At 34.7% G+C, this 20,307-nt stretch overlaps 1 long non-coding RNA gene across 3 annotated transcripts; it reads left to right on the top strand.

Moving 5' to 3' along the window:
* The first annotated feature begins 15,728 nt into the window (after positions 1-15,728).
* Positions 15,729-18,840, top strand: LOC113303860. 3 transcript variants are annotated; one of them, XR_003337815.1, is made up of 5 exons: positions 15,729-16,107; positions 16,529-17,182; positions 17,406-17,840; positions 17,937-17,981; positions 18,480-18,840. It is a non-coding gene; the product is annotated as an uncharacterized LOC113303860 (long non-coding RNA). The 3 variants fall into 3 exon arrangements; XR_003337814.1 differs by having other exon boundaries at positions 15,730-16,107; positions 16,529-17,645; positions 17,769-17,840; XR_003337813.1 differs by having other exon boundaries at positions 16,529-17,840.
* The last annotated feature ends 1,467 nt before the right edge of the window (positions 18,841-20,307 follow it).

Below are 20,307 nucleotides of genomic sequence, written 5' to 3'. Positions count from 1 at the left end.
TCATTGATCACAAGAAAGTTTAGAGAATTTCTTAGGAAGAGAAATAAACGTTTCACTAGAGAAAAGCCTCCAACGTCAGCTAAGCCACATAATCGTATTTCTGACAAAAACAGAGAGCCTAATGATACTGACGATGAGGATATGCCAAAGAGATTCAAGTGTAAAGGATTATGTCACTTTGCCAATGACTGTCCAAATCGAATAAAATACACTGACAATAAGAGTGTTGCTGCAACTCTTGATAAAACATCCGATCATTATGATTCCGAAGAGGGTGATGGTTCAAGTGTAGCACTCTTTGGAGAAATTATTAATTTTGATAAATGTAGCAGTACTTATATCAATCTTGATGATTTTATGGTTGACTCTTTATCAAAATCAATGGAGAATGTAATGGATTTTTCGTATATACTAAAGAAACTTCTGTTAATGTTTCGGGTACCTTGTGTCTAGTTGTTGATGTTGTTCCTGATTCGATCTCCAAAACGACATGTCCTTATTGTTCTAGTAAGGGTCACGAACTCACTCAATGTTTCAAGTAAAAACATAAACTAAGGTATGTGATCAATAAACCGCAACATAGCGCTAATCGTTTGGAAAATAGGCTTAAACTTGTCCAAAGGTCGAACCATGAGGTTTCAAAGTTAAATCTTCTTTTTCTAAAATATTGATCGACTCCAAGGAAGTAAACTCTCAGCTAAAGAGAAGAATCCGGGCCAAATGGTCTGTATTGAAGGATATTAATTCCGTGCAGGAATCTAGTGGAGAGCAACCAAACGCTCACCTCAACACAATCTAATTGTGTTGACTAGTGCATCTTATCTCACGTTCCCTCATAAAAGCGATAAGAACATTGCACAACAGGGCTTTGGTTCATGATTGAATATTATTGCTTGGATCTCCATCTTATTGCTGAAAATCCTGACCTACACAACCTATAAGGGATAAAAATGACTTTCCCTTTTATTTTATGTTTTGAGTATACTAGTGCGTGTACTTTTATGGTTCCAAAATCCTGCATAATAAATATCTCTAACTTCAAGACTCACATCTCATTCACTAGTATCTTCGCCTGTTGAGCCATACATTTATATCACAAATCCATTTTGTTAAATCTAGTAGGCTCCAAGTACAACATCTTCTCGTGCAACTTATGCTCCGATAGTTGTTGATCCACATCCAACCAAAAAGGAAGAATAGATGTCCTTCCCTGTTGTCTCATCCCTTAAGAGGAAAAGGAAGAGTCATAAGATACCTAGATCGGATTACTCCAATCAGAAAAGGTTTTAAAATATTTTAAAATAACTTAAGAAAACCAAGAAGGTCGTTCAGGGACTAAAGAAGATTATACAGAAATCTCTCAAAGTCAATCAACAATCGACCAGGTTTGCAGGAACTACCACCTTCATTCATGAACTGTATGTTCATATGACTGTTGTTGATAAAGAGTTTGGAGATGATAAAGAATTCTTCAAGGATTTTAAATACTAGGAAACTTCTTTTAAGAATTTATTCTTATGTTGAAGGATAATCAGGGTCTAATACATCAAATATTTGTGATTACACAAGCTATTCAAACAATTTTTCATCTTGCATGTTTTTAGATTTATTTATTTAAATTCTAGAGTTGTTGGAAGATGAACTTGCAGTATGTAATCGTTGTTGGTTTAATTATTGCAAAAATCTTATGAAATATAAGTTCCTTTATGTTTTTCTTGAATCGAGTTGACATTTCATATATGCCTAGAAGTTAATCTATTATGTTTTCATAAACGAAAACTAGAACAAACTCTTTGATAATTTTCTCATAGTATTGGTCTATTTTTGTGATCACACTTTATGTGTTCTTTGATGCTTGACACACTCTGTAATATATTATTATGTTGAGTCATATCGATCCAAAATTATCTTTTGTCCGTAACTGGCGTAGAAATTATTTTTAAAAAAATTGAGAGATATAAGCCTATTCGAAATCCAGTTTACAAATATACGCATGTTTTTTTTTTCAACTTTTCAAATATATGCATTCTCCACTTTTCCATCCATGTTGGTTAAGTCACATTATATTTTACTTATTGCCACGTTCACCTTCTTCGTAAATTTAAGGTTCATCTAGGTTCAGGATCGTTTCACCATTTACAGGTTCGTTACATCGTTCCCCAAAAGGGTTAATCATTCGCAATTTCAGGGTTTAGGGTTCAAGATTCAGTTTTTTCATTCAGGGTTCATCATTCCCAATTTCAGGGTTCCCAAGTTATAGGGTTCATGGTTTTTAGTTTGATGAAATCAACCTTGCACAAACGATAAGTGGTTCAGAGGTAAATAAGGATTTTTAATAGGTGAGATAACTGCCACCTTGCACTCAACTGGATGGAATCCGTTTTTTTTCCAAAAAAAAAAAAATAGTGAGACCAAGTCAAAACAGGCATATATTCGAAAAGTTCAAATAACAAGCATATATTCGAAAACGCAAACAAAAAAAAAAAACATTATATTTCCAAATTTCCCTTATTTTAACTCGATTTCTGGATTCAAATTCTTGTGATTTGTTAATGTACGAAAAATCCTTATTTTTCTAAAAGTAAGGTTACGCATGTTGTTCTTTCGGGAATGATATCAAGGGGGAGTGTTCTTAAATGAACTTGTGCTTAATTGTTATATCTTTGTGGGGAGTGTGGATGTGGAATTTGAAATGGGATGCTTGTATCATTTTAATCTCCTAGATGAGCGCTAAGTAATTCTTTACTATGTGAGATCATCTAAAAAAGTTGATATGAGGAGTTGCATTTTTGAAAAAGCAGGGGTCTAACAACACCACCCAATATTTCGCTTAGCAATCTGTATGGACTAACTTCGATATGCTTTCTAGAGAATCAACTAGACAGTCAGACTCAATCTAGATAAAAGTATATCAAGGAGTTAATATCTCTTCTCTTGATTTGATCTTTACTCAAGCTAATAACAATCATCGAGTCTTTATATTATCAAATAAAAGGAATAACTTGGATGGTACAAAAGACCAATATCCAAGGATCAATCAATTTAAATCAACAACCAAACGTCGGATATTTTAATTGATGATATTCAACGCACAACCTGTATTATTTCAATTATAAAGATAAAACGATATAATGCTGAAATTGAAATAACACAGACACCAGAAATTTTGTTAACGAGGAAACCGCAAATGCAGAAAAACCCCGGGACCTAGTCCAGATTGAACACACATTGTATTAAGCCGCTACAGAAAATAGCCTACTATAAACTAACTTCGGTCTGGACTGTAGTTGAACCCTAATCAATATCACACTGATCCAAGGTACAGTTGCGCTCCTTACGTCTCTGATCCCAGCAGGATACTACGTACTTGATTCCCTTAGCTGATCTCCCCCACAACTAAGAGTTGCTACGAACCAAAGTCGAAGACTTGAATAGAAAAATCTGTATCACACAAACAAGTCTACAAGATAGATAAATCTGTCTTCCACATATAAACCTAATAAAGTTTGTTTCGTCTTTTGATAAAATCAAGGTGAACATGAACCAATTGATAATCCGATCTTATATTCCCGAAGAACAGCCTAGAGTTATCAACCACCGCACAACAATCTAAATCGTATGGTAGCGAAACTATATGTTGCGGAATCACAAACGATGAGACGAAGATGTTTGTGATTTCTTTTTATCTTTCCCTATCGGAGATAAATCTCAAGCAATCTTACAATTGAACTCCTATGATAGAAAATTGCAGATCAGATCGCAAACTGCAAGAGAAGTAGTATCGTCTGGCTTCACAATCCCAATGAAGTATTTCAGTCGTTTAACTGACAGGGTCTCGAGAAGAAACCTACGATTAAAGGAGAAACGACTCTAGAAAAACTAACTAGTAGCACACAGGAGGTGTGGGGATTATTTTTGCACAGATGCTAGGGTCCTCCTTATATAGTTTTCAAATCAGGTTTTGCAATCTAAGTTAGCTTAGTAACAAAGCATTCAATATTCACCGTTAGATGATCAACCTGATTTTTTCCAAGCTAATATCTTTCAACCGTTGGATCAAAACTTAGCCTGTCACACACAAATGAAATGTATTTCATTTAGGTTTGAGTAACCGTACCAAAATGTGTACATTTGGTTGTTCACCAATGGTTAGCCACATGAGTAACTCTCATATCAACCATATTCATCTTCTTTAATAACTAGTTCCAATGACTTCAAAAGAACTAGTTCAAGAGTGGTTCAATTTCTCAGATCTTTATAATAGACACAATTGAAACAAAATCGATCTGATTCACTTGAATCAATCATGAACAATATAGCCACGGTTTGCAAAGATGGCATTCCTTATTGATTTATTGTTTTTAGTTCATGAGCTACCGATTTGAGATATAACCAGCTTGGGTACGCGTACGGGTACGTGTACTCTAGCTTTACCGGAATTGGGTTTGTAAACCCAGCAGAAATTTTTGGTTCGAAAACTTCCGAGGGTACGCGTACGGTTACACATACCTAGGGTGACGATTTTCCAGTTTGCAAAGTTCACAAACCTCAGCAGAAATTTTCGGTTGGAAAACTTCCGCCAGTACGCGTACGGGTACGCTACCCAACCTGTCTCCTTCGCCAATACGTATGCACTAATGCACACACTTGGTTTCCGACACATGGATTTATATACTAATGTGCGAACACACTATATATGCTTATATCCATAGTTGGTTACGTATTCTCAACTCTACATTTCAATAATTGAAACATTCTTCTATAATGTTATAATAATCATTATTCACGACTATCGTCATCAAAGCTATTTTCAAGATCGAAACGTCTTCATGAGTTGCGTCACAGGATAAAGATGAACTATGGCTAAAGCGAAAGCTTTACCAACACGTATTTCGATAGATAAGATAGACGAGTAAACTCGGCTCGAAATATCAAATGTGTATGTATGAAAACTATCATACTTATACGACTTTGTCTCAAGAGTAGGAGATAGACTAGACATTTGAGTGATAGATAAGTTCAAGTCTCACATACCTTTTTGGTCGGATGAAGTTCCACTGGTTCCTTGAGTAGTTCTTTGTCTTCGCAAGATAATCTCCATGGAGTCTGGAGCTCAACTACACTAACCTGTCCTAACCGAGACTTAGCCATAAGTAGTCTAGAAATCAAGAAATATAGTTTTGACAACTAAACTTGACAAACATGCTTGAGATAGCAACTCATGCGAGTTCGACCGAGCAATGTTCTAACAATTTTAACTATGTTAGAATATGGAATCTCAAAACTTCCTTAAAACTTGACATGTCTTTTGGTTATATTCATTACGATCCCGCAATTTTCGTACCTTTGTCAATTTTATTGACAAAAAGGGGAAGAATTATTTAGTAGTTCATACTACATACATATGGTTTACAGATCATTATGTAAGGGGGAGTGAATCATTTAGGAATAGGTTTCACCTATTATACAAAAGATGTAGTATTGATTAAGGGGGAGGAAAATATCACCATAGTATTACTTTAGAGTTGAGATACAATTGAACTTTGGATAAAGAAATAATGCTATGTTTCTGTACAACAACGTTTGAGAACTTGTTTTCCAAAAAAATTTCATCGCTATGAAATCGGTTCTTCAACAACAATGATGCCGAGTTGAACACGTTCAGAACCATTGCAATTAGAAATACGAAGAGTTCAATGAGTTGAAGATTCCAAGGAAATCAAGACACATTGGATTCTAGAAAGCTTTGTTCTTTTCTTTTTATCCATATGTATTAATAGTTTTTCACTAAAATTGAAAAAAGGGGAGATTGTTAGAGCACTGCTCAGTCGAACTCACAAGTGTTGCTATCTTAAGCTTGTTGTCAAATTTAGTTGTCAAAACTATATCATGATTTCTAGTTTACAATTATTTAAGTCTCGTACTAGGAAAGACGTGGTTCATAAATAGTTGAAGCTTTTGGAGAACTTCATCAACAAAAGGTAACTGAAGACTAAACCACTTACATATCAAGTTATATTCATCTTTCTATCATTTGAGACATTGTCACATAACTAATTAGCTAGTTTGCATATACAATAATTTCAAGCCGGATAACTAATTCTAGTTAACATATTTTCTTGAAATATAATGACTAAGCTTAATGAACATTTGTTCATGCTTGATGAATTTCGGTTAAGAACAATTTATTGGTCGGAATCAAAATAGTGATTCAAGTTAACATTCGAAAATAGCCTGGAACAGTGATATGTGTTACTGATGACGTAATACCCTGTATTTTTATCTACTGTTTTTGTTTGGGTTTTCCCGACTAGCCAATCATGTTTCCTTTGCCTTAGCTTAGATGGTTTGTTTGAATTAAAAAAGACTACAAGTTAGGTTGGAAATAGGTTCACCTAATATATTTTATTAAATAAATAAAATGAATAGAAAATGAGAAGGTAATTAATATAAATAAATAAAATAATAAATGTTGTTTAGTATTATTATTGGTATTATTATGAGAAATAGTACAAGTTTATGTAATATTTTTGGGGAGACAATTTCGAGATTAGAAAACTAAAAGGCTAGGAATTTTTAGAGCAGAAATCTATTGAAAGGAAGTAGATGAATTGGAGCTAAGGTTCTTGAGAATAAATTCTAATTAGGAAAATTAGTGGAGAATCAATGGAATTGAGGTAGAATGTTAAATCCCCTTTCTCTTGTCTTTGTTTGTTATACTTGATCTTAATTCTTATATCATTAGGGTTTTAAAACTTTATATGAGTAATATTGTGCATCTGATTAATGATCAAACTTTAAATATTGATAGATAACATGATTAGATATATATTCTTAAAATGTGAGGTTAATCCACCGTAAATTCACCGTTCAATGTGTGTTTGAATGTGGGTGATAGTTTTTAAAATATATGGATAGTTTCGCTTTGCTATGGTTTTGGTGTGGTTAGAAAATCTTAATTATTTTATAATGATTTGTAGTATTGACAAAAGTTGTAGAAATTTATGATATATTTCATTAGAGCAGTTCTTATGGTAATGTTCAAACTCAAAATTTTGTTGAGCCACGTGGATGGTCAAACGGGTTTCTCCACTATGGTAAAGCAGGGAAAAATGAATGGATTTGGTTTTCTAGGGACCCACTAGTATTTATTTTTTTAATATAAACTGTTTTGTAGGATAAAGATGAAAAATAAAATAAAATATTTAAGTGAGATAAAATAGGATGAAGTGAGATAAAATAGGATAAAGTGAGATAAAATAAGATTAAAAAGTAGTAAAATTATTAGGGATTGTACTTGGCGTTAAACCAAGAGATGTGGGCGTCAATGAGAAAATCGCTGGCGTTTTTGGCATGATCGCGCGTTGGTTCTTGCAACGCCAGCGTTCGTAGCAAGATCGCTCGTCATTACCACAGATGCGCGCTGGTTGTTCCGATTCGATGTTCAAAGCATCAGATTTGTTGAGTTGAACATCAATTTTTCATGTTTGTTCATTCCATAGTGGGAGCAAAATGAACAAACTCCAAATTTGTTCATTCCATAGGAATTGCCCTTATGCTTTGTGTTTCCCAATTTCAAGTTGATATGAATTTATTATGAATTGTTTAGTAATGACATGTAATCTACCTAGTTTGAAGGATGTCATTGTAAATTAAATATATTTTGTTTGAAACGTTAGTTTTCTGTGAAATTTGGATATGCTATACAAGATGGTGTCAGGAATGTTCAATAAAATTTTGAGTTAGATCTAACAAAGTTATCATCTGAAACACGTGATGTAAAATGTCTGTTAGCTTGTTTGCATAAATGCTTGAAACAAATTCATGTTTATAAGCCATGGTTGCTCGTGTTGTTTGTAAAAATTATATATAAAAGGAAATGAGTTCATGTTTTACCGTTAGATGGAACATGTTTCATGCTAACGGCGGGTAATGATCCCCAAGAGTTAAATGGTTAATGATCTGCATGAGGAACTGTGTTTCCTGACCATCGATGTCAGCTATCCGTGCCGGTAAACAATAGGTAGCTGTACAAACCAAGGTTTTTGTACCGTGAATGAAATGGGTGATGATCACCGAGAGAATATAGGTATGACCCCCATAGGAACTTTTGTTCCTAACCATCAATGTAATCTGTTCATGACGGTAAACGATAGGTGGATGTACGAACCAAGGTTTTTGTACCTAGAACTCATGGTTGGAGGTGACAATATAAATATGTGAATAATTTGTTGGAATTTAAATTAAATGATTTTTTGGAAACGTAATTGTGTTGTGAATCGATGATGTATTGAATAGTAATTTGGATTATTTGGTTGAAATATTATTGATAATGTGATTGAATATATACTTGAATCCTCGAAGTTGTGCAAAGTCTCTTGTTGTACGTTCTCTTTGATTCTTTAGAGAATGAGGGTGCATTCTATTGAGCTTTTATCTCACCCTAATTGACACTCCTTGCATATTTATTAGAGTTGCGCAGCGGAAGTTGGGAATGAGTAGCTTAGTGATTGAGTTGTTTTCTTGTAATTATTTGAAATGTAAATCTGAACTAAAATGTTATTAAAGATTTTTTAGTAAATTCAAATTCATCAATTGATGTTTCATAACGATTTTATCATGTTGGATATAAAAATTTAATTACGAGAAATATATGCATAAGTCTATTTCCGACCCGTAACGCTTCGAGTTCGGATCTCCATACGGGTTTGACCCTGGTCTGGAACTCAGGGTGTTACAAGTGATATTCAAGAATTAATTTTCATAGAGAATAATATAGAACTACTATATTAGGAATACAAAACAGTGTTACCAGTATTATAAACTAAGATAATTGTTATATGTCTGAAGCCATATTACATGTATTCGTACACGTAGCGGAGTAACTATATATCGACTTACAAATTTGTGCGATATGCACATTCATATGCACTTCGTGGTAAAATATGTCTTCTTCGTGTTCCGGGTAGGTATGTATATACGTATACGAACCATTTTGAAACCGTGTTTATGGAACTGGGTAACTCGGTATGCGAGCCAAACCGGTACGTGAACTTAATGTTCTGAATAACTCTGGAACTCGGCCTTGCTCAAAGTTGGAAAAACGGTGCGCGTACCTTGGCTCAACCGATTCACGAGATACTTAAGTAATTGTACTTTGTGCATTTACAATCATGTCAATTATGTTCAAACACAATTAAATTATTTCTACGAGATAATTTGTGTTTGATCGATTCTCTAAAAACACTAAACTTATTTGATCATGTAATTGTGACTCAAGTTAATGTCGTATGTGTTCATGTAAATGAAGATTAAGCTTCTAAAGTTCAAACTGGCTAGTTTTGGCTAACCATATTGGACATAGTCTTTTTACACGGTTCATCTACGGTTTCATCAAACCTGTGTGTGTATATCTTGTTATGTAAATCAGATTTAAAGAGTCATCTAACGATGGATATCGTTTGCTTGGTTCCAAAGCTATCTTAGCTTAAACCTAAATCAACCTATGCTTTGAATATGTATAAAAGTGGAACCTCAAGCAACTGGGATCTTTGAATCCCGGAACTACTTCTTGGTATGTCTTAGTTGTATCTATGATAGACACATTTTTTGTGTCTGAATTTTCCTCAGTGTCTCTATTGCTAGTGCTTGATTTTGTACTTATTATGGTGTTTTTATGTTTGTGTAGGTGATTTTGGAGAAATACACTTGTGCAGAAAAAGTTGCTCAAAAAGTGCTATTTGGACCCCTGGAGGACATTTGCTATACGGACCCCAGGTTTGGCTAAGGGACACCCAAGGTTATGCGTAGCCCAAATTCATCCTCAGCACCCAAATTTGTCCTCAGCACCCATCTGTTGTTCGCACCCCAGGAAAGGATAGGGGCACTTCATCTTCAACATTTCAAAAAATTATTTTGGCGGGAAAATATTTCTATTCACTGGCAGATTTTTCGATCGGATTTTGGTGGGGAGTTTTTGTGCGATTCAATCGCTGAAACTTTAGGGGTAGTTGTGATATGTCCTAACAGAGCTGGTATGGGTGTTTGTTTCGATCAAATTTGGCTGAAAAATCCGTGAGAAGAAAACAGGGCAGCACGTACATGAGAGGAACAGTTCACGGGATTGCATGAGTTTTGGAGAATTTAAACGTGTTCTTCTCATGTTTGATGACTCGAGAAACACTTTGGACCTTGACAAAGATAAATAATGAGATTTTTCAGATGTAGAAACGCGTGAGAAGCTAAATCAGGGAAGAAAATATTCCCAGTTCAATGAAGAATATTGAGAATTATGGCGTGATTAAATGAGGCAGAGGAGTATAAATAGATTGTTGAGATCATAGAGAAGGGGGACAGAGAGTTTGGGGTCGAGAGGAGAGCTCAGGAGGCGTGAATCAAGAGTTTTCAGAACTCTGTTTCTGCTGCTTCACCAAGAACACGAAGAACGAAAAACCACCAGAGGCAGTCGTTTATCAACAGTGACAACGACAGCCACACGAGGGTCGCAGAGTTACAACAACAACAGTTATTTTGTATCGTTCTTTATAACAGTGTTTTGCAACAATTATAAACGTTGCAACACCCATTTTTCATCATGTTCTCCATTTCATCATTTGTACACCTACTTTGAGCAATGAAATCAACTTTTGAGCGTGTTTCCAACATCATGATGAGCTAAACCCAATCCTTGGGGCTATGGAGGAAGCCATTGTTTCGGTAAAAGTGATATATTTCTATTAATTAATTACAACAACTCTATTATGATTTTTGCATTGAACTAAAAATTGTTTATATGATTTTGATTAGTTAGGTGTATTTTCTCTTGATAGAATATGCTTGCTTTAGGATTTTGATATTCTATGCTTGGATTAACATCTATTCTTTTGGAAATCTACATGTCTAGGAAATATTTTTAGAATCAATTTGAATGTTGAGTTGCATAATTATTTTTTTATTAAATCACTAATATCAACCAATGGTGGAATCCTAGCCATATTCTGTCCATAATTTTCACAACATCTTTTTAATTTAGTTCGCTATTTTTATTTATTAAAAAAAATCTAAAAATCCGCTTTCACAAGTCTTGAACGAATTATATTACTACAACAACTTTGAAAACACATTAATCTAGAGTCGACCTCTTCCTAACTCTTTTTAGGGTTCAGCGACTATAAAGACTTCATTGGGATTCGTGAAGCCAGGTCCAGTTAGCTTTCCTTGATAACTTGAATATCCTGAGCTTGATTGATTGTAGAGCTTGCTCCAACAATCAAGATAGATAGTGATCAACAAAGTTCTCTTCGCCTCATACTTTGTTGATTCCGCAAGTTTTCTAAACTTGTGAGGTGAGTAATAATATCAAGCTACACTTGATGTTGTAAGTCCGGAGTTTGAGGATAGACAGACTTAGGTCGAAGTTCCTATCGATTTCCATCACCTTTATCAAACGTTTTTATTAGTCAAAAGCTTGATTGTAACCAGGAAGTCAATTATATAAGCTTAATCTTTGGGAGAAAGATTTGGTTTAAAGTCTTCAATTGAGTTGAAGAAACTCTTAGTTGGTGTGACGTCATTTAAGGGAATCAAGTGCGTAGAATCCGACGTGGTTCATGAGACGTAAGGAACGTGAGTGTACCTTAACCGGTGTGATACATACCTTTTAGGGATCAACTACATTCCAGTCCAAAGTTAATTGGTAGTAAGCTAGTGTCTGTAGCGTCTTATTACAGTGTGGCGTTCAATCTGGACTAGGTCCCGAGGTTTTTCTGCATTTGCGGTTTCCTCGTTAACAAAACTTCTCGTGTCTGTGTTATTTATTTTCAGCATTATATTGTTTATCTTTATAATTGAAATATCACAGGTTGTACGTTGACCAATATCAGTTTATACATCCGAACTAGTTTGTTGGATAAGACTATATTGATTCTTGGAAAATTGGTCTTTGGTACCGTCCAAGAAATCTCCGTGTTGATTAGGATCACAGAATAATTTATGTAAACGTTCTAATCACAAGATAGAGAGAGATAACTCTGAAAACTTTTCCTTGATTGAGTATTAACTCTCGGTCTTAGAGCATTGCTCGGTCGAATTCACAAGCATTGTTATCTCAAGCTTGTTTTTCAAGTTTAGTTGTCAAAACTATAAGTCTTGATTTTTAGTCTACTTATAGCTAAGTCTCGGATCAGGATAGACTGTGTAGTTGAGCATTAGACTTCACTCCGTTCATCGATTGAAGACGAAGAACTACTAAGGGAGATTGTGGAACTTCATCAACAAAAGGTATGTGGAGACTTGAACTCATCTATCACTCAAAAGTCTATTTCTACTCTCTCTCCTTCTTGAGACAAAATTCGTATAGCTATATAGTTTTCAATCTATACACATTTGATATTTCAAGCTGTCCTTAACTCGTTTACATATTTCTCAAAATATTTGATGGTAAGCTTTTGCTTTAACCAAGTTCATCTTATGTTCTTAACGAAAGTCAAAAGATGATCATGTGAAAATATCCTGGTAACATCTTACATGATTCGTGTCATACAATCATTTGATGTAGACTCAAAATGTTTCGTATTAATTATTTGATCACTTGAAAATTTCTTTGAAGCTAATAGTTTGTGTGAGACGGCTATTGTTGTCTTATAAGAATGTTTCAATGATTAAAATGGGAGTTTAGAACGATTAACCATGATTGGATATAAGCACAGTATGCGTACTTGCATATGTGTTGTCCAAGACTGGGAATCTAGTATGCATATATATATGCGTACTGGTTGGTCAGTTGAAGTCCGAGAGCTATAGTATGCATACCCATATGCGTACTGGCGAAGTCAGTTGAAGTCCGAGAAATTTAATATGCGTACCCGTACGCACACTATATTCAACTGAGTTAGGATGTGAATGACAGTATGCGTACTGCATACTGGTGAACACAGTCCAAGTCCGGCTACTTACTCATATGGCTAACTTCGGTTAACTATTGTTGAACCAACCATGTGTACACGTATAGGTATGATTACCCATATCTAAATGAAGACACATTTTTCTTGTGTATAACAAGCTAAGTTCGATCTAACGGTTGAAATATATTAGCTTGAATCTAGTCAAGTTTTCATCTAACGGTGAATATTGGATGCTTTGTTACCAAGGTAACTTTGAATGCAAACCCTGATTTGAAAACTGAACTCTAGCAACTGGGAAACCTAATCCCCACACTTCCTGTGTGATATTAGTTGCGAATAGAGTCGATTCTCCTTTAACCTTAGGTTTTCTCCAAACCCTGTAGGTTAACGACTTAAAGACTTCATTGGGATTGTGAAGCCAGACCCAACTATTTTCTCTATAGTTGCGTGTTACTATGTTCTCTAATATTTTTTCTAGATTTAATCTCCGATAGGTAAGATAAAAAGTAGTCACAAACATCTTCGTCTCATTATTTGTGATTCCACAATATCTTGTTTTGTTTCCATACAATTAAGATTATTTTGAGGTGATTGATATTACTAGGATGTTCTTCGGAAATATAGGACCGGTGTATCAATTGGCTTATATTCGCCTTGATTATCAAAAGTCGGAACAAAACTTGTAGGTATATCTGTGGGAGACAGATTTATCTATTCTTATAAACTTTTCTGTGTGAGACAAATTTATTTATCAAGTCTTCGACTTTGGGTCGTAGCAGCTCTTAGTTATGGGTGAGATAAGCTAAGGGAATCAAGAGCGCAGAATCCGTCATTGTTTAATGCGACTGTACCTTGTCTGTATGGGATTTTTTAGGGCTTAACTACATTCCAGTCCGAAATTAATTGATAGTAGGCTAGTGTCTATAGAGGCTTAATACAGTGTGGTGTTCAAATCTGGACTAGGTCCCGGGATTTTTCTGCATTTGCGGTATCCTCGTTAACAAAATTTTTGGTGTCTGTGTTATTTCTTTTCCGTATTATATTTTCTATATAAATAAAATATCACCGGTTTTGCGTAGTTCAATCAATTAGATAATCCAACCTTTGGTTGTTGATATAAATTGATTGGCATTTGAACATTGGTCTTTGGTACCATTCAAGTTGTTTCTCATATTAATCTGGCTCACAGATTTCTATCTGTTCGATTGCAGATTGATTTGAGAAACCGAGATATAACTCTTGGATATATTCTCCTTGATTGAGTATGACTGTCTAGTTGATTCTCTTGGAATTATATTGGAGTTATTCCATACAGATTGCCTAAACGAATTATTGGGTGTGGTTGTTGTACCCCCGATTTTTGAATTGGTATCAGAGTAGGAAAACATGTTCAAGACCTCATAAGTCTGTGTTTGTAGCAATCTGACTCAGTGGACAAAAGAGTATCTCATTATCACGCATACAAGAATGTCTTCCCAAGTTTTTGATTATTCCAAATGTATTGGGATGACCTCAAAGGATAACTCCTTATATGATTCTTCCGAATCCCGAGGTAGAAAATGTTTGCTAACATATTCTGATAACATTCCCTCTGATCGGACATTTGATACTATGTCAGAAGCTGAAATGGAACTCACCAGAACATTAAAAAAAGATGCTGAGATTATCGATTTTCAAGATTCTATAATAAAGTCTCATGAATAGAAACATGCTCAGCTCATTGATGAACTTGAGAAGTCTTTTATGCGTGAACGGGAACTCTACAGTATTGTTGAGTCCTTATCTATGAATATCAAAAACCTTTGTTCAAGAAAATACTCTACAGTGTGAAAAGATTGGTGTTCTTGAAGATATTATTAAAGAAAATTCAGTAAGAGAAAAACGTTTGATCGAGACTCATTCATCATATCTGAATAACATTCGTGTTGAAAAAGAGAAACTGGTTACATCACTCCTTCTAGCCCTAGGACAATGCAAATCCTTGAAAAAGGAAATCTCTGTTTTTGTATCTTCGTCTGTGCCAATATCTTATTCTCATATGGGATTATAGTTTGGTAAGAATTTTTTACATAACTTGCAATCTTCTAATAGGGATACAAGTCTAAAACAGATTCCTTTCAATGTATCTTATCCACGAACTTGTTCCTTCTACAGGAAAATAAATCATTATGATTCACATTGTTTTACTAGAAAGAAACAGATTTCTAATCTTCAAAATATAGTTCTTTTTATCATCGACCGAGTGAATAGTCTAACAACACCAACAATGGATTTCATTCCTGCAGAAAACCAGAGTTCTCATGCACAAGTTTTCCAAGGTTACTCATCCAGAAATCTCTATAGGAATCGTGTCCATATTAATGGGGCAAATCTCTACGCCAAAAGTGTACACATTCCTTGTGCTTATGAGGATAAGTCTAGTAAATCCAAGTCAAGGATATGGAGACCTCTCAATTCTGATCCTCTGGAACCAATTTTCAAAGGTCCAAGACTTAATCCTCAGAAAAATCCTTCTGATGGATATTATAAAAAGTTGATGTCCACTACACCAAATTCAAGGATTAGTAACTAGATTTCGCAACAGCTTTGTCTTTGTTGCGAATTTTTTGTTGTGAATTTTAATTGCAAAACGTTTGCAACATTTGAGTTTTGTTACAAAACTCGCAACTGTTTAACATTGTTACGATTCACAACATATTGGATCTGTACGCATGTGCCTCGTGAGTGTGGCTGCCGACACTTCTTTTCTAACTCGGTTTATTTGACTGTTCAGCCCATTCAGAACTGACTCGGCTTAATATTATTATCGAAAGTTATCAAAAGAAAATCTCATTCTTAACTCTTTTTATTCTCTCTTCTCTCTCGTTCTCTTCACCGATGATTAGGGTTCAACTTCTCTGGCAAAGAAGTCTCAAATCAATAATTTATCCGAGATTAAGGTCGATTGGTTTGCTGATTTTAGAGTTGTCAAATCACAAATAAATTCCTAATCTCAAATCCCAAAAATTTTCATTCTTCAGAACTGAACTAGCAGCGCCATTCTCCACAACTTAACCTATCCTTTTCTTTACTCTAGCGCCTCCGACGACCACCAACAACTTGGAAAATCATATCCGTTTCACTTTCTCTTTCGATCTCGGAAAAACCATCTCTTTTTCAGGTTCATGCAATACAGAGAATCCATATCTAGTTCATATTCATTAAGGTATTTCGTTCCCATCTTGCAAGTAATTACTCTTGTTTTTTATTTAATTTGTTTCATGGATCGAAATCTATTTGATTTTAAATAAAGGGTTTTGATTATTTGTGTAGATCTATGAAGTTTTTATCTAAAAGAAAATTACTCAACTGCAATTATTTTCTCAAAACTCTTTGGATTTTGAATGATTCAGTGAAAGAAAGAAGTATTGGATTTTTCGAAACCAAAACTGTTATCTATCAATTGAAAGTAAAATTAGTAGTCTTCTTTTTCTTATAATCAGTCATATTTAGGATTTTATTTTATTTTGTTGTATGAAATAATCTGCAATTCGATTAATTTGTAGGGAATGTATTATCAGTTGTGATTTTGGTTTAGTTTTGTATGCTGAAGTTTGTACTTCAATTACGTTTTGTATCTGTTACAGGGTTGGGGGGTTGGTTCAATAAGGTCTTGCATTACCTAAGACCGTGGGGAAGCGAAGCTTATACTTGTTCACTTAACGGTTCACTATGGCCTCTTTCGTCCTACCTTTTCTGCTCACTCGTACCCATGAAACTTCAGAATATAGTTTCTTTGTTTTTCGTTTATTACTGAGTTTTTATTCTTGATTTTTTGAGGTGCCTGAAGAAAATGGCAAGAATTGATTTATTAGTGTTCTGCGGTTAAGTTTTATGGTGGGATTTCACTTGTGAAACTAATTGGGTTTGTTTGTTTGTTGGGTTGTCTCTCTGTGAATTTACAGGGAATGAGATCTGGTCTCTGGAGCTTGTGTTGGTAGTGTTTGTGTGTTTGTTTGGAGTTAGTGTTGTCGCTTCATTTTGGTTTTTGGAAACTAATGCCCGAAAAGCTGAACGGTAAATTAGAGTGCTGCTGCAGTTTGTGGAGATGGTTACCGACGGTGCTCATACTTGTGGTGGTGCTGATTATTGGTTGGTAATATGGTGGTGTTTGTTGATGGCGGCTCGCTGGTGTTGTTTTTGGTGGTCGGGTGATGTTGTTGGTGGGAGTTGTGGTGGAATGGTAATGGATATTTCTATAAGTCCCATCAAAGAAAAAAAAAAGATAGCTAAATTGGACGGTATCAACTCATATGTCACTCTAATGTATCTCTTTTCGTTCGTTGAACTTTAAATTTGCTGAAACTTCCTTTATGTTGCATATCTACTTGAGCTTACATGCTTCTTTTAAGCATCCCTGGATGTTTAGATATTGGGGATCTATCTATCTTTTTAAGCATGAAATCTTCATAACTTGCATTTATCTAACCGTCATATACATTGTCGATGCCAACTTTATATCAGGTTCGTCATTTACGTGATAGCAATAGCTTTGCAACCTGAAGTGTGGAAGTTACTTTTTACTTTGAGTGCTTTATTTCAGTTAAGTATTGTCATGCTCATGTAGTTTCTTCCTATTTACATAGAATGTTTTCAGATCTCAGTATTTAGTAATCATAGCACAAAATCTTTTTCGCAAAAGGAAGATAATTGTTTGAACACCAACAGGATATAAAAATGCCATTTGTTCCTGCTTCAGAAACGGTATTAAACTTCCACTATCTTCTTCAACATTCCATTTGTTACTTCTCTTAATAAACTCATCTTAGGTGATTGACATCCAATATTTTGCTGTTTAATACTCCTAACTTCTATATGTTCCTCCAGGCTATCTTGCCATACTGTCAAGAACTAGAGAAGTTCGCTCCCTATAGTTGATCTCCACTTTTCTCATTTCAGGTACTCTTACAGTGTCATATGCCTTGTATTCTTTTTAAACTCTAGATCAGTTCATCGGGTAGTTAATGATTTTGCTTGTTTGAACTTGTCTTTAAGGTTGACTTGTGAAGTTGAAGGACTAATTGTGGTGAAACAACCCAGGTAACCATTCACTACTCCTGTTGCAGCTTAGTTACTTCGTATGTTCTGTATTTCTCCATTGAATGCACACCTATCCATATGTCACCACATTTTAATTTTTGTAATGGCTGTTTGATTATCTTCATCATAAGATATAGCACCCCACTACTCCTATACTCGAATCATGTCAGTTTCATTGTAAGATAACCAAAAGTCTATGTTGGTTTTCATTTTTCTGCTCTAACTTCTTATATCTAGATTTGCTTCTTACACTGATTAACATCTTTAAGTAGTTATGTCTCATAATTTAATGAATTTTAACTGTGTAAACTAGATTTTCGTTCCTGACTTATTTCGAAGTTTTAACACTTTTTAATCAAGTAATATATAGTGTAAGTGAAACTAGGTATGCTTTAGTGATAGTCTAGGAATCCATGAAAACAGTTATTTGTTTCCTCCTAATACTGTTATAATTCTTTTTGACAATGGCTACTCTCATGGTGTACATGAGTTTTGCAGGTCGCAGATATGAGCAGTAAGTGCCACTACTTACAAGGCTGGTTATGAAACAAAAAGAAGCTATACTTGTTCGAGCATGTAGGTAATGAATTTTGAGCTTGCTTCCAGTCTTGGGCCTTTAAGATTGTGTCTACTACTGCCATTACACTTCGCATTACCGCTGCAGCTGCAGAATTTCTATGTTCTGAAAACTTAGGAAATGTTTATATACTTATCATTTTTTTGATACTACGCACAGAATTTGTATATCCTCGGAACTTAAGAAATATTTCTAGCTACAGCTTGGAACTTAAGAAATTTATATGTATTGCCTAAGTTGTACTTTCGGAGTATACAGAAGAACTCTTTAGTTTATGCGTAAGTTAAATGATGGTTAGTGTATATAATTCAATGTATGAAATGATCATGTATTGCCTAAGAAGAGCTAAAGAATTTCACTGTAATTTTGCCTGAATTTTTTGCAGGGGAATGATTTCCAATAAACATGGGAACTGAAGAATTAAAACCTGATTAGAAAGTAAATAAATAGTGGTTTTGACCGGTCCAAAACCTGATTTTGACTTGATTTGACCAGGTCAAAACCACTATGATTCGCAGCTGCTTTAACATGTTGCGAAATTACAGTTTTGTAACAGTCGAAACTGTTGCGTCCTCCTAATTTTACAACTGTTCCAAACTGTTGTGATAAATTTCGGTTACAATAGTAGCAGCTGAAATTTATCGCAAAGGCTTTTCAGCAGTTGCGAAAATTTGCAACATCGACTTCGTAACAGTTCAGAACAGTTGGAACCCCCTTTTGCAACTGAAAACTACCGTTATTGATCATTCAAAATGGTGTAGTGGTCTAATCCCTATGGGATAAGAAATAACCAAAGTAAGGTAAGTAATACGAAGCTCAAATACTCAGATGGTTTTTACAACTCATCTCTCAATGTTCATGGTGAGATCACATCTCACTCTGTTACCTATATCTAGGTAATCTCATCCTTATATCTAACTTGAGAGTTGCAAGGATGATATTTGAGAGATACTCAAGTCTACTGTAAGTTAACATCTGTCTAACTGTTTGAAATAATTGTTTTTCTTCTGTGAATGGTAAGTCATTTGTTGATTTCCAATAACTATTGTATCTTTTTCATATGCTCTAATTTGGAGAAATTCTTTTCATTATTGAGCTACGAAAATATGAGATACCTGAAAAACAAAGTGTATTTCCCTCTTATTGGATTCTTCTGGTCCATGAACGTCCGTGGATTTTGCTTGGGAGTTTATAGGGTTTTCATGATAAGGGAATCCTTCTCTTGTCATATATATATATATATATATATATTATAGTTTTTTCCATCCCTATTATTTTTTTATGGAGAGTTCTCCAAGACCTGAGGAAGTGGTGGATCTTGAGATGGAAGAAGACTTTAAAAGATGTGATTCAGTTCAAGAACTTGTATTGAAAAAAATGATTGCAAGGAAAGAGTACACCTCATGAATTGGTGAATCTATCAAGGATTTAATTCTTTTTCAGAATAACTCAATGGTCGAATTTGCAAATCTTCAACTTCAAATAGATCAGCTCATTGATGGTCAAACCAAAATCCTTGAAAATCAAAAGATCTTGATAAGGAATCAGAAGAAACTCATCGTGGATTGCATCAAATCTACGCAGCTTGCCTGTATTGTTGATCGGAAAGTAACTGTTCTAGCTCATGAACATGGGATCTCAACGGTCAAAAGAATCAAAGATATATCAGTGATACCTTTTATGATGGAGTCTATCAAATATATGAAGTTATCAAAGAAACTTTATTTATTGTCTAAGAAACTTCTTATG

Source organism: Papaver somniferum, chromosome 8, assembly GCF_003573695.1.
Source record: "Papaver somniferum cultivar HN1 chromosome 8, ASM357369v1, whole genome shotgun sequence".
Classification (NCBI taxonomy): domain Eukaryota; kingdom Viridiplantae; phylum Streptophyta; class Magnoliopsida; order Ranunculales; family Papaveraceae; genus Papaver; species Papaver somniferum.
This window is presented reverse-complemented; position numbering and strand designations above follow the sequence as displayed.